Source organism: Cupressus sempervirens, chromosome 9, assembly GCF_028749045.1.
Source record: "Cupressus sempervirens isolate cs-2001-9-10 chromosome 9, ASM2874904v1, whole genome shotgun sequence".
NCBI lineage: Eukaryota > Viridiplantae > Streptophyta > Pinopsida > Cupressales > Cupressaceae > Cupressus > Cupressus sempervirens.
In genome coordinates, this window is record NC_143126.1 from 535,814,572 (window position 1) to 535,825,667 (window position 11,096).

An 11,096-nucleotide genomic window follows, 5' to 3' on the forward strand; every position below is an offset into this window, starting at 1 on the left:
AATAATTGCGAACACTAAAAGTAATCATCATATGAAATGTAGAGTCTAAGTAATCTCATCACATAATAAACTGAATCCATAGCATAATATCTGATAATCTCAAAACAATGCTGCTAACCAATAACATAAAACTAGCCCTAAAAGAGTTCAGCAACGATAACAAAATGTGAATTAGGGGCAGGCACTACATTGGCTACATTATAAGTTTACACAAAATACACAAAGTTGGCCCAAACTGCAAGAACTTGGGTTTTGAAGACTAGCTCGGTGAGGTTCTGATACTCGGCATCCACAGTCAATGCTTGGCATCATCATGCATTCGGTAGACATAGAAGCTCAGTCCATACTGATCACTTCCAAGTAGTCTGAACTTGATCTGCACTGGTGACTGGGTGAATACTTGTGAAACTCGGCATATAAATTAAATCACTTGATTCATACTGCATGGCTTGGTAAATTTTATCACTATGAGCTTGATATAAATTGAATCACTTGGTTAACACTAAGTGGCTCAGTCAAAACTGGATTCACATTATTGTAACTATGAACTCGATAAGCACTGCATGAATTGGTTTCCATTGAGGAACTTGGTAAACTTATGAAGTTCAATTTACACTACTGATCACCATTATGGTAGAAACTGCTCAATGCAAACTAAATACTGTCCTTTGGATTCAGTAGCAACTATAGTACTCATTAGAGACTAAAATACTTGGTTAACTATACAATATGCTCGATAGATACTTACAATCTGAATAAATATGTGTCACTAATAAAAAGCATGACTGTAATGTCAACAATTTCAAGCTTGAAATATCATCATTCCCCAAATGACAAAAAACTACAACACAATGGAGGAAAAAATATACAAGGGCTACAAAGAAGAGTCTTTTTAGGACAATAACATGGAGACCAAATAGAATCAGTGCTACCATATCATAAGCAACCAAGAAGACTACACAAGATCACTGGTATAAACAATAGTACATGTACAACACAACATGTGACAACATGTAGAGGAAGAGATATACAAATAGAATAGTATATATTACCCTATCCTCTTGTGTTAACAAAGCAACAAGGATATTCTAAAACAATCTAAACAAAACATAGTGTGAGGAAAAACACAACACAAGAACACAAAGACTACCATGCTAAAGGAAGTTCACTTCAAGTGTTTTGTGTTGCGCTCCCCCCCGCCCCCCCCCCCCTTTTCGTCTTAGTTTGAAATTCTAGGGGAAGGATAATGAGTTATGATAGGCATGATATCCAAAATGATATAAATCACAGCTAGATCCAAGCAAATAGTCTGCCTCACAATAGGTGTGTGATAATCATGCCCAATGCCTTACTTAGGAATAGTATATTCAATCTAAGGATTACTTCCCCCACCATGAGGTGCATTTAATTTGTCAACCATGGACGAATACTTGAAATGGTCAGCACGGTATATGCACTACGTTTCTTAAGGAGCCATTATGCTTATGCTACTGGAAAGTAAAATGCAAAGAAAGAACCTACACTAGTGTTGCAGGAAAGTAACACACTTAACTCTTTACTGAAATGAATGCTAGAAATACAATTAAACACTAACTTATATTTCAACTCAGACCATCCACTATAACTGTAGATGATGTAGGAACATTCACAAAGTAAGATGTTGTAGGAAGAAAATAATAACTTCTACCTGAAATATTGGAAATGCTAGAAGTAAATCTACACTACTCTAGCCTAATCCACCTCCCAAGTGGACCCCCTTGGTTGGCTTCTGCTGATCTACCAACACAGAATGTAAACCAAGAATTACTTCATTATATTCCAAAACTCCTTACATAAGAGCAATACACAAAACTGTAAAACAATTCACTATAAGAGTCAACTATGTTTTTTAAATAAACTTTTCTCTCTAACCCCCCAAAAAATGTTGATTCCATCCCTATAAATAGAGGATCGATACTTATTCTAAATAGGAAAGAAAACAAACTAACTACAAATCTGCCAAATAAGAAGAAGAAAATATAACAGCTCATGGTACAAGCAATAAGGTCTGGATAACCAATTCAACACAATAGTAAATGCAGAGGGAATATAGTAACACTTCATCCCTACATTCCTGGAATAATAGTTCCTCCTTTGTAGTAGCCATGTCTCATGGTATCGTTATGGTTCTTCCATCGTAGCTGGGCCTTAACGTTCCTTCTTGAATGTTGTTGATCATACTCTAGCTTCTTCCCTAACAAGTTAGTTATGGTGCAGAAATATTTGCAAATGAGCATAACCAAATTAAATCCAAATATTGGAACACACATTCTGATAGTTATATGAAATACTGCATTATATGTATAATATTGGCAAAATATGACATACTATCTACCGATGGATTAACAATTCTATTTGGACTTAATCATAAGTTCAACTGAACATAAGTTCATAAATGTCTTGGTAGTATTAAAACAAAGTATTTGAAATTAGCATTAAATAGAGGCAATAATTAGCCTCATCATCTTCCCCCTAGTAATTTTAATGCCTCTCCTCAAGCATTGCATCTTCTAGTCATTGATCAAAAATCTCCAACTTTGGTCCTCCCTCACCTATTACTCCTGAAGTTGTAATTGAATCCTCGTGTTCTCTCCTAGAATTCCATTCCATGGTCCTCCTACAACCTGTCAAGTCATTCAGGGTTGATATCATACAGGGGCCAAAGGAGCATAGGTGGTTGCATTGTTAATGGGCACCAAAGTTCTGGTCTAGTCTACCTTCCCAGCTATATGTATTTTGGAGCTTAGTGAAGGGTTGCCTCTAAGTTGATAGGAATGTGTAGCTCTGATCTTCGAAGTCCCTCAAGTAGTCTACCCCATCTACTTTTAACACCAATCATGGCTCTCTAAAAGGAAAAGTAATTCATGTTATCATATTCTTCATATACCTTTGTTCTAGCCTTAAAGATTTGTTTTCTTATCTCCTTGTGCTTATCCCCATAGGTTAGTCTAAACCAATCCCTAAGGATTTCTTATGGTTTACTACTCTTGGCTCTTAATGGTAGGGATTTTGTTCTTTCCTCATCTCTATAATTATTCAATTGTCTATCATAATTAGCTTCATTGTGCATCTAGGACATCAAGGCCCTAAGGTGTATATCCCCTATGTAAGGTAAAGGATTCCATTGATTTTCTATAGGGATAATGAAATTGTGCACATATAATTCATAGAGTAAATTTTGTTGCCAGGATGGAAGAGTTTGGTACAAACCATAGAATTCCTGAGCTAACTTGAATCATACATTTATGTCTTAGATGGTTATCATGAGCTAGAATAAAAGGAATTGTTCTTTCAAACAAATGGCATAGATCCTAGGTGGTGGCCTGTAAGTAATTATTTGATTAGCCAATTTAAGGGCATGATCCATCTTTTGCATCTATTTTGTTAATTACTCTTTCAAGTCTACAATTTGTTCTCCTTGATTTGTTATTACCTTCTTCATTTCCTTTTTCTCCTCTTTCTATAAGGCTGTTGTTATCACATGTTTATTATATAACCGAAAAAGAAACATTTACTGGGTAATTGGGCCACTTTCCTCTTCCCACTTATTTTTCTTCCTCTATTCCTTCCATGATTGTTCTAAGAAATTTGTAAACCATGTTTTCTTATAGGGAACTAGGGTAGCTTTTGAACATGTTAACTAATGCGTTACTGGGGCTTTTTCTTCTTTACAGCTTGGAGTATCTTGTTGACTTGTTGGGAATTATCTTGGCTTTCTTTCATCTCAACCTTACATTCCTTGTCAGAGTTTTGAGGAATGTCTGGAATTTCAGGTTGATTGGGGGAATCATCTGGAACAACTTGTACTAGGGATTCTTCATTAGATGGTTTGGGTGAAGTGGACTAATTTTCTATGGACACTTTAGAATTTTGCACTCTCATTCTAGGGCTTCTTTGTACAGAGGTTTCTTCAAGCAACACAACCTTTTTCCTACTAACCCTTTTCAGTGTCTCTGCTGCAGGAGTGGCTACTATAGGACTTGACTTTGTTTTCTTTTGCTTTGAGACTGTAGGGTTTTTTTTTTTTTTTTGCTACCAGATCCGAGGTTTCTTTTGGTAATTTCCATTTTCACTTTTCTTGGGCAGAGGTAGGTACATTGCTCTTTTGAGCAGGTAAAGGGGACTGCATTTTCTTTGCTAGGTTGTTCATTAGGGGTAGCCATAGGTTGTAGGGTCTTATATGGGAGAGGCATCCCTAAGAGATATTTGTATGAGCAATTTGATTAGGGCACGATGAGTAATAGATTTGTCCTTCCCTTTATGGGTTTTCTTAGCACTAACACATAACATATTGTGCAAGAAATTGGGAACATTCATTGGAAAACTATGCCTCACATAACTAAGCAACTTAAAATGATGTGCATGGAAATATGAAATTCGTCCTTCATAGGTAAAATACCTGACATTATGTATGGTCAACTCATTGTACGATGACGAAAGAGATATTCTTTTACATCCTTGCTTGGTGATATCCAAAGGAGGGTCACTTGGTATGAAAAACTAGGCCCTAGCTAATCTTGCATCATGCACTTTGGAGTAGTGTTCTCCTACTGCTAGCAGCCTGGTTACTTATGCTATCTGCTCCTCTATGGCAACAACTATCAATCCCCATATTGTTGCTTCACCTTCCTCAAATGTATGTATAAACTCAGTAACTTCTTCTTCATCATACTCTGTTAGTTTCAAGAAATATCCTAACCAGCCACATGCATTAAATCTTCTCACTACCTCTACATCAAAAGTAAAACACTATGTTCCACTGGTTCTCGTTGCTACAACTATCCTCCCATTTATGCTTGCTGATTTCAATCTCTACTCTGTTTGCACAATTGCCTTCTTCCCTTCTATGAATTTAGACTTTCTTTTTGTTTTTTAAAACCACAACCCTTTTCACATTTCACATTCTTTTCTATGAATTTCTGTTATGATCAATACGTCATGAGCAATAATAATGTGGTTTTAATGGAAATAAATCATAGATATGCGAGAATCATCCAAATTTGAATTCGGGTCACATCATAGTCTGACAATGAGGAATTATTCAGGAATAAGGGTATGACACTTGACACTTGCATACTATGGCAATTGGGTTTTAATCAAACAAAGAGAGAGTACATATTTGAGGATCTTTAATGAATAAATATAAATTCCATTGGGAATTAGTAACCTTCCCTACCCCCTATGAAACATGGACAAGTGTCCTCACTTTTCATACTTGGCATGAGGTATGGAACTGGCATAACGCCACAATAATATATTTAATCAGCAATAGATATAACCAACGAAATCTATGCGCTAAAAATGAATAAAATGTGAAAAGCTTATACCTACTAATTGATCATTACACGTGCCAAATGAAGGTGGAGAGAGATGAAGGTTAGTAGCGACAACATATGTTAGTGAACTCACCATGTTATTGAAAGCATTATAAAATGATGACGGGGAAGACAGGTGCGTGGCAGAGAAAGAAATGAGATCAGTTGAAAAAGAAGAAATTAGAGAGTGAATGGAGAATTTTGAACTTTATGTGGACATAAAGTTTTATTATGGGCATGTTCGAAGAAATTCTTATTGAAGTGTTGTAGGTAGGAAGTCAGCACCTTCTACTACAGGAAGTGTTACCTGTTGTGCATTTGAAATCGGCTGTTGAAATTGTTACAGGAAGTCTTCTTTTGTTTAGGGCCATTTATACAACTTGAGTTGATGTCCATTTACTAATAACTTAAAGATCAATTATGGTTAACTAGATGACTCCATTTGCAAATACATGGCTTATTTCATAGGGACCCAACCATTGTGTCTGCAGCTTTCCTGGTATGTCTTTAAATTTGGAATCATAAAGCAATGTTGAGTCACCAATTTGAAATTGATTACTCTTAATGTGAGATTCATGCTATTGTTTACTTTTCTTTTGTATGATTTCTATGTGTTCCAGGGAAAACTTGCGCATTTCATCCAAAGAATTACGATTCATTAGGCGCTCTGTGTGTGCTGCAAGAAGGTCAATGTTTAACTCTAGTGTTGTTCTTAAAGTTTTGTGTTCAAACTCAATGGGTAGCATTGCTATTTTTCCATACAACAATTCAAATGGTGTGAACCATGTGGTAGTCTTCCATGTTGTTCAGTATGCCCAAACAACTTCTAGTAGTCTATTGCTCCAATCCCTATGGTGCAAATGAATTGTCTTTGTTAAGATGGCTTCTATCTCCTGATTTGTAGCTTCTGCTTGTCCATTAGTTTGAGGGTGATGGTGCTTGATTTCTAGTGTCTGATATTATACTCCTTCATGAGTTCTATGAGCAGATTGGAAGTGAATTTAGCACCCTGGTTAGTAACAAGTTCTCTAGGTATGCCATATTGGGTAAAGATGTCTTCATACAGAAATTTGGCAACTTTATGATGATGAGCATACTTCATGGCTTTGACTTCAACCCATTTTTTTAGGTAGTCAATGCATACAAGGATATATGATTTCCCATTGGATGGAGGATCTATTGGACCAATGAAATCTATGCCCCATTTGTCAAATGGTGTCAACGCCATTTGTAGATTGAGAGGCATTTCATCTATTTTTGTTGGTCAGCCCATCCTTTGACATTTATCACACTTCCATGTATAGTTGGCTACATCTTTATGAAGTGTAGGCCAATAGTAACTAGTTAGTAAAATCTTCAACATTGTTCTTTTAGCTACAAAATGCCCTCCACATGGTTCATTATGATATGCATGTAGATTGTCTTATGTCTCATCTTTTCTCACACATCTCCTCATAACTTAATCAAGTCCAATGTAAAATAGTATGTTATCAATCCAAGAAAAATGGAAGCTTTTCTCTACAAGCAACCTCTTTTCCTTGTAAGAGAAATATGTTGGTATTTTATTAGTTGCAATGTAGTTAGAAATGTCTACATACCATGGGGTTTTGATAGCAATATGAAACAAATACACATCTGGAAATGTATCATCTATCAAAGCAGTATCATCTTCATCAGGGTGTATTCTTGATAGATAATCATCTACCACATTTGCTTTCCTAGGTTTGTCAATGATTGTAATATCAAATTCCTATAAAAGAAATGGCCATCTTGCTAGCCTGCCTGTAATAACAAGTTTTTTCATGAGATACTTTGTTGTTGCATGATCAGTATGAACAAATATGGGATAACCAGTTATGTAATGTCAAAATTTGTTCAGAGCATAAACTACTGCTAACAGTTTTTTTTTCCAATCAATGTATAGTTTAACTCTGGTCCATGAAGGCTCTTACTGATATATTAGATTGCATTTTCAAGATGTTGAGATTTTTGTCCTAGGACTACACCTATGACATAGTTAGAAGCATCGATATGTATTTGAAAGGGAAAAGTCCAATCAGGACCCCTAAGTATTGGTGCATTTGTCAACAGTAACTTGAGCTCCTAGAAGGAGTCATCACATTACTTTGTCCAGGAAAATTTAGCCTCTTTGGTAAGTAAAGTATAAATAGGGCTAGCTATCTAACTAAAATTCTTGATAAACCTCATATAATAGCCAGCATGTCCTAGGAAAGATCTAACTTCTTTTTGCTTTATAGGAGTAGGAAGTGTGAGAATTACCTCTACTTTTGTAGGGTCTACCTGGATTCTAGCTTCAAAGATAAAATGTCCTAATACCATGCCTTCCTGCATCATCAAAAAGCATTTCTCATTGTTGAGAGGCAGGTTGTGCTCTTGACATCAGATTAGTACTTTCTCCAAATTCTCCAAAGCTTCCTCAAATGTAACACCAAATGTAGTGAAGTCATCCATGTATATCTCCATGCAATCATGTGATATGTCAGCAAAGATGTTGATTATAGCTCTCTAGAATGTAGCAGGTGCATTGCATAAGCCAAATGGTAATAAAAAATAGGGATAGGTACCCTAAGGACATGTAAATGTGGTCTTCTCTTGATCTTCTAAAGCAATACTTATCTGATTGTATCCACTGTATCCATCTAGAAATGATAAGTATTTCTTTCTAGCCAAAGTATCCAAAACATGATCAATAAAGGGTAAAGGAAAGTGATCCTTCTTTGTGGCATTATTTAATTCTCTATAATCTACACATATCTACCACTTTCCTCCTTTCTTAACGTATAATAACTAATGGTGATACCCATTTGCAATCAGAGATTGGATAGATGAATCCAACATCCAACAACTTCTATAACTTAGTCTTAACTATTTCGCGCAATGCTAGATTTATTCTCCTCTGAGGTTGACAAAGTGGCAAGCTTTCATCATTGATGTATATTCCTATGGGTGTAGAGTTTAGGGCTCAATCCTACCATATCCTTATAATCCTAAGCAAAGGATTTTTCATGTTGATTGAGGAGCTTGGTTAACAATTACAATTGTGATATGGACAACTTGTTGTTTACACGGAGATTATGACCAGGAGAAAGTTCCACAGTAGTTGTTAATTCTACCATTAACACTTTTGGTACTAGACTTGTAGCTACTTCACTTGTCAGTAATTGGTCAATTGTCTTAGGGCTTGCTAGGTAGACATAGTCTTCATAGGTACATAGTTGTAAGATAGAGCTTTCAGGAATATATCTAGCCACTATACACTCATTGGTAAGAATGCTCTATACTGCATCATCTTCTTCTTGCATTTTTTCAAAAATATTGCCTATGCAACATCATGAGTTGAGCTACAGAATTCAATTCTTCCTCTTCATCTCCTAAATTTGGCCAAATAGGTTCTCCCAAGTCTAGTTGGGGTTGGGCAGGTGGATATAGCTCTAGCTTCCTTATGGTTTGACCATTTGAAATTTTCATACTACCTAATTTGCAACTAATTTTAGCATCAATGGTGGCTGACCAAGGTCTCCCTAATATGACTGGATAGCCAGCAAGTTTTACTTTAGATGATAAGATAAGAAAATCAACAGGATATTCCCATGAATCTAAAGTTACTATCACATCTTCTATGAGACCATCTGGAGTGACAGTTGAACTATCAACAAGTTATAACACTATGGGAGCTGTTCTTAAGCCTTCCATACATAACCTATGCATTGTATCTTTACTCATCACATTTATTGTTACTTCTAGATCAACTAAAGCATTTTTCATAGCCTATCCACTTATGATTAGATTAACTATTGGACTACCAGGATCTAAATACTTTGGTATCACTGCCTTCCCTAACATGATATCTGCTAATTGTGCGACAACATGGACTGTTTGAGAATATTTCTTCTTCTGCCTTGGCTTCTTAAGGCATGCTTCCTTGATAGCCTTTCCATAAAGAGGGACATCCTTGATAGCTTGAAACAAAGGAATTTGGATGTGCATGTTTTTCAACTACTCAATAATATCAAATGTCTCTTCCTTTTGGGATATAGATTTCTCTTTATTTAGCCAATGTGGAAAGGGAGGATTCACGGTGGTATGGTCAGTAGTCCTACTCGGTACATCAGTTGGCAGGTTGGTATTTGGAAATATAACTTCTAGAAGGGGTGTTGCGGGAGTGTCTGCAACTTCTGTGATAATAGGGTATTATGGTGTAGGCAAGGTTGTACCTGATCTTAAATGGATATCAGATACCTCTAATGAATACGTAGGGCACTACTGAGTATCTATAGTGTACATTTGTTGTTGTTGTTGCTTGTTGTTTGGATTTGGTTGAGACTAAGTAGGCAATTGGGTTGGCTTAGGATTTGTATTATTTGTTGTAGAAGGTGGCATTATTGCAGGTTGTTGGACTGGAGGCAGTAGTTGTGGGTTACCAGGATTTTGATTAGGCCATTGTGGAGGCTCCCTCCATTGGTTATTTTGCTGCCAATTTCCTTGTGGTGGTTGCCATTGATTCTACTAATTTTGCCTTTGGTTTTTTTGTTGGTTTAGCCACCAGTTATTTTGCTAGTTAAGCCACTAGTTGTTTTATTGGTTTTGCCACTGGTTGTTTTGTTGGTTTGGACTGAGAAGGATTCTAATAGCTTTGGTTTTGCCATTGATTATTGTAAGGATTTGAAAATTGTAGATGATCTTGAGGCATACCTTGTCTTGAAGCCCACGGTCGACGTTGAGCAATGAAGAACACTTGATCATTGTCCCCATTTATGTTCATGTACTCCATTGGCAAATGTTGATTCTCTAGGTTGGCTACCAGTTTACATGTGTAGTCTTGCTTGTGTTTGCGGTAGTGAGGACAATACTTTGCCAATCGTGATTCAGTTTTCACATGTTTCTTCTTTGTAGTCATTGTGTCAAGATGTGTAGTGACATCATTTATGATGTCCTACTTAAAATATGAGAGTAGATTAGATATTTCGAGCTTTACAATGCCCTGACTAATCCCTTTAGCAGTTGTGGATCGGTATCCCCCGCCTTTCTTCATAATTGACCTTGAGCAGTTAAGAAAAAATTTCTTGAGGTCATCCCAAGAGGATTGGTATACATCACCACCAACCTTCAGGTCTAGTGCTTCCAGACAATTATCATTTACCCCTCTCAAGAAGACTAGTTTCTATGAATCCTCCGCCAGTACATGCTGGGGGTTCTTCTGCAGTGTATACAAGAAACGTGAAACATAGTCTTCCAATGTTTCGTCCTCATTTTGTGATATTCTAAAGATGTCATCTCCTCTTGGATCATTCCCTTTGCAATACTCTTTGTATTTTTCTAGGAATAGAGTTTGCATTTCATCCTAGGTAGCAGTTGCATTGGCTCCTAAGCCCATGAACCATCGTAAGGTTGATTCTTTCAAGGTTGTTAGAAACAACTTGAGCTTGTGGGCATCAGTGTTATAGTCAAAGCTATGACATAATATGTCAAACTCAAACAAGAAAGTATCAGGATCCTCAGTTAAAAGGCCATAAAAATTTGGAAGAGTAGTTGCGGGTATATTTTTGAGATTAGCATTTGTTGGAGTTGAGGAAAGCCAACTCCGAAGACACCCAAGATCACCTGCATGCGAGAACCTGTCAAAGAGAAGCCAAGAAGAGGAAGAGCATGGAGCAAGGGAAAAACCCTAAACAGACATGAGAGACAATATGTGCAAACACAATGAAAATGTATTTACAATAT